The 5,000-nt window shown below is 42.5% G+C and overlaps 2 protein-coding genes across 2 annotated transcripts in view; one reads left to right on the forward strand and one right to left on the reverse strand.

Moving 5' to 3' along the window:
* The window catches only part of LOC112240916 (pyruvate carboxylase, mitochondrial-like), a 492,742-nt gene that overhangs the window by 277,225 nt on the left and 210,517 nt on the right, over positions 1-5,000 (forward strand). The gene's annotated exons all lie outside the window — the stretch shown is intronic.
* LOC112238967 (leucine-rich repeat and fibronectin type-III domain-containing protein 4-like) overlaps positions 1-5,000 on the reverse strand; it is a 52,962-nt gene that overhangs the window by 43,936 nt on the left and 4,026 nt on the right. The window contains exon 2 of the mRNA XM_042328091.1: positions 3,559-4,456. The gene's annotated coding sequence lies outside the window, so the exon portion shown is untranslated. The remainder of the gene's footprint in view (positions 1-3,558; positions 4,457-5,000) is intronic.

The following is a 5,000-nucleotide window of genomic DNA, read 5'->3' on the forward strand; positions in this document are numbered from 1 at the left end:
GACCAGTATAATGATATCTCTGTACTGTATAAAGACCAGTATAATGATATCTCTGTACTGTATAAAGACCAGTATAATGATATCTCTGTACTGTATAAAGACCAGTATAATGATATCTCTGTACTGTATAAAGACCAGTATAATGATATCTCTGTACTGTATAAAGACCAGTATAATGATATCTCTGTACTGTATAAAGACCAGTATAAGGATATCTCTGTAGCCTGTACTGTTCTGTCTCTCTCCTTACAACTAATTCCACAAAATATTTGAGTAAAATACGAAAGAATTCTAAGAATTTGTATCCACCAATCCAGTGCCCTGTGGTGATGATTAGGCTGTATCGGATTGGTTGATTCTCCCAGCAGGAAGTAGGCTCGATGTCACAGCATGGACTCATGCCTTCGGGGGTAAATACACACGCACACACAAAATCACACATACACACAAATACACACAAACGTACACACACAAAACCTCAACACTTCAGGGCTGTATTCACAACGTCGCAGATACAAATGTATTTTCCAGAACAGATGTCATTTTCTTCAGTGTAGAATTGGTAGTTTACGTCAGCTCTATTCGGTCAATATCTATATGGATCTTTCACTTCATTCACCGCGTGGACTTCCTGGTGTGAGGCCCGGTCAAAAGAGCCAACGGCCAATCGCGGTTTAGTACCGAGCGCTGTGAGCCTATTAGCTTGCAGCTGGGCAATGGCAGATGTTGGCTAAACCAGTGATGCGCTCAGACACACACACACAGAGACACACACACACACAGAGACATACACACATATAGACACACACACACACACAAAGACACACATACACACACACCACACACACACACACATACATACACACACACACACACACACACACACACACACACACACACACACACACACACACATTCATCATTCACACACACACACACACATTCACACACACACACACACACACACACACACACACATTCACACATCACACACTTTCATTCACACAGTACATCCTCCTTTCATTCTACACACACACACACCTTTCACACATAGACAGGTACCTGTCTGTTCTCTTGGTCTCGGTGGGGTGTCAGCTTATAAGTTAACTGTCTAATGCCAGCCAGGTGTGTGTGTGTGTGTCAGTGTGTGTTTCATTCTATGTGTTGTGTGTGTGTGTGTGTGTGTGTGTGTGTGTGTGTGTGTGCAAGTATCATCTGAGATAACTTTAGTACAGACACATTAGAATGAATCTCACACCAAAACTGTCTCTCATACAGTACTTCCTCTTTTCATTCTGTCTTTCAGTACATCCTCCTTTCATTCTGTCTTTCAGTACATCTCTTTTCATTCTGTCTTTCAGTACATCTCTTTTCATTCTGTCTTTCAGTACATCTCTTTTCATTCTGTCTTTCAGTACATCTCTTTTCATTCTGTCATTAAGTACATCCTCCTTTCATTCTATCATTCAGTACATCCTCCTTTCATTCTATCATTCAGTACATCCTCCTTTCATTCTATCATTCAGTACATCCTCCTTTCATTCTATCATTCAGTACATCCTCCTTTCATTCTATCATTCAGTACATCCTCCTTTCATTCTATCATTCAGTACATCCTCCTTTCATTCTGTCTGATACAGTACATCCTCCTTTCATTCTATCATTCAGTACATCCTCCTTTCATTCTATCATTCAGTACATCCTCCTTTCATTCTATCATTCAGTACATCCTCCTTTCATTCTATCATTCAGTACATCCTCCTTTCATTCTGTCTGATACAGTACATCCTCCTTTCATTCTATCATTCAGTACATCTGCCTTTCATTCTATTATTCAGTACATCCTCCTTTCATTCTGTCTGATACAGTACATCCTCCTTTCATTCTATCATTCAGTACATCCGCCTTTCATTCTATCATTCATTACATCCTCCTTTCATTCTGTCTGATACAGTACATCCTCCTTTCATTCTATCATTCAGTACATCCTCCTTTCATTCTGTCTGATACAGTACATCCTCCTTTCATTCTATCATTCAGTACATCCTCCTTTCATTCTATCATTCAGTACATCCTCCTTTCATTCTGTCTGATACAGTACATCTCCTTTCATTCTATCATTCAGTACATCCTCCTTTCATTCTGTCTGATACAGTACATCCTCCTTTCATTCTATCATTCAGTACATCCGCCTTTCATTCTATCATTCATAACATCCTCCTTTCATTCTGTCTGATACAGTACATCTCCTTTCATTCTAATCATTCAGTACATCTCCTTTCATTCTATCTGATACAGTACATCCTCCTTTCATTCTAATCATTCAGTACATCTCCTTTCATTCTATCATTCAGTACATCCTCCTTTCATTCTATCATTCAGTACATCCTCCTTTCATTCTATCATTCAGTACATCCTCCTTTCATTCTGTCTGATACAGTACATCCTCCTTTCATTCTATCATTCAGTACATCCTCCTTTCATTCTATCATTCAGTACATCCTCCTTTCATTCTATCATTCAGTACATCCTCCTTTCATTCTGTCTGATACAGTACATCCTCCTTTCATTCTATCATTCAGTACATCCTCCTTTCATTCTATCATTCAGTACATCCTCCTTTCATTCTATCATTCAGTACATCCTCCTTTCATTCTATCATTCAGTACATCCTCCTTTCATTCTATCATTCAGTACATCCTCCTTTCATTCTATCATTCAGTACATCCTCCTTCCATTCTGTCTCCTCCCCCTCTTCATTTCTCTCTCTCTCTCTCTCGCTGTGGTTGTCGTGGTGACAGCTTGATCCTTCACCAACAACCTGCTGTTCATCGACCACTTAATTACCCATCTTTTCATCCCTCTGTCTCTCTATTTTCCTTCTGTTCTCTCCACATCCTTAACATGTCTATTCTGACACTCGTCTTTCCAGGTAGATGTTTATTTTTACTTTTTTTTCCTGGGTTTTTTCAGTCATTATTTTCCTTTTATGTAATGAAAAGAAATACTGTCACACAAACCACAGAGTGAGAGGTCTGGCCACGGCCACAGAACAACAACCACCTAGGAAATCATGCTTATGAGATTTACCATCGGGTCTTTATTTATGTTTGTTTGTTTGTAGCAGATGTGTGTGTGTGTGTGTTTGTGTGTGTGTGTATTGTTTGTGTGTTGTTCCTTGTTCAGCAATGTACTGAAAAAGTGAATTGATTAACACACTCACTCACTGATTCTCTATCAAGCCATGCGAATGAGTTCACATTTCTGTGTGTGTGTGTGTGTGTGTGTGTGTGTGTGTGTGTGTGTGTGTGTGTGTGTGTGTGTGTGTGTGTGTGTGTGTGTGTGTGTGTGTGTGTGTGAAGGGGGTGCCATCCGTTTCGAGCGCTGAGTGTTTATGCATTGTTGCAGATGATTTGCACATATTTATGTGCACGTGTGTGTGTGTGAGTGTGCATGTGTGGGCGTGTGTGTGTGTGTGTGTGTGTGTGTGCGTTCGCGTGCGTGTGTTTGTGTGTGTGTGTGTGTGTGTGTGTGTGGCATCTAACAGTCATACATTACCTTTTCTGTCTGTGTCACACCTTTCCTCCAACCAGGTGTGTGTGTGCCTGATTCCGCCCCAGGTGTGTATCCTGGTGTGTGTGTGTGTACTCCCGACAGTGTGTGTGTGTGCCTGATTCCGCCCCAGGTGTGTATCCTGGTATGTGTGTGTGTATCCCGACAGTGTGTGTGTGTGACTCCCTTCCGACACACACACATCAAAGAGGCGGATTTGGGTCGCTGAGTCACACACTCCACGATCCCTTTTATATTTGTTTAGTTCCAGGGAGATTTTCACTCAATCTCATTCACATTATTCCCCAAAGAGAATCTGGAAAATCCCAAAAAAACACACAGAAATCTGAAGAAATTCAATTTGTTTGCTTTTCCATAATTTTCCATCGCCATTTCCTGTTTGGTAATTCTGGGAATTCTCGTATGAATATATCATAATATTGATATCAAGGGAATGAAGATCATGAACAGGCAGATCCTCTCCTCCTCCCTCTCTCTCCCTCCCTGTTCCACCTTAGATTGCTCATATGTCTCTCTCTTCCTTTCCTTCAGTCGTATCCTCCCTCTATCCCTCTGTTATGTCAGCTTCCCTCTCTTCAGGGAATCATTCCACGCGTTCCGCATCACAAATGTTATTCCGAGCATCGTGGGAATGTAACAGAATATGTTCTTTATTTCCCAAAGTTTCCCTGTCCCCTTGGTGAGTCAAACAACCCGGGTTAAGCTTCCCTGTCCCCTTGGTGGGTCAAACAACCCGGGTTAAGCTTCCCTGTCCCCTTGGTGGGTCAAACAACCCAGGACAAGGGCTGAACAATAAGGGACGTGGATGGAGGTGTTGAGGGACGAGTGGGGGGTTGTCCTTGTTGTTGTTGTTGTTGTTGTTGTTGTTGATGATGTTGTTCGCCTGTAATAGAGGAGAATAGACATACAGTTATCTGTGTGTGTGTGTGTGTGTGTGTGCGTGTGCGTGTGTGTGTGTGTGTGTGTGTCATGTCTGTGTCTGTGTGTGTGTGTGTGTGTGTGTGTGTGTGTGTGTGTGTGTGTGTCTGTGTGTGTGTGTGTGTGTGTGTGTGTGTGTGTGTGTGTGTGTGTGTGTGTGTGTGTGTGTGTGTGCGTGTGCGTGTGTGTGTGTGTACACAGACAGTCTGAAAGCTCATTAACACACAGCGCAAGACAACCAATCTGGAATTACACCATCTCTCTCCATCTCTCAGCCCCACATGTCAGCCCCATCTCTCTCCATCTCTCCTCTCATTCTCATCTCTCTCCATCTCTCTGCCCCACCTGTCAGCCCCATCTCTCTCCATCTCTCAGCCCCATCTCTCTCCATCTCTCAGCCCCATCTCTCTCCATCTCTCCTTCTCTCATTCTCATCTCTCTCCATCTCTCTGCCCCACCTGTCAGCCCCATCTCTCTCCATCTCTCAGCCCCATCTCTCCATCTCTCAG

Source organism: Oncorhynchus tshawytscha, linkage group LG10 (genome assembly GCF_018296145.1).
Source record: "Oncorhynchus tshawytscha isolate Ot180627B linkage group LG10, Otsh_v2.0, whole genome shotgun sequence".
Classification (NCBI taxonomy): Eukaryota; Metazoa; Chordata; class Actinopteri; order Salmoniformes; family Salmonidae; genus Oncorhynchus; species Oncorhynchus tshawytscha.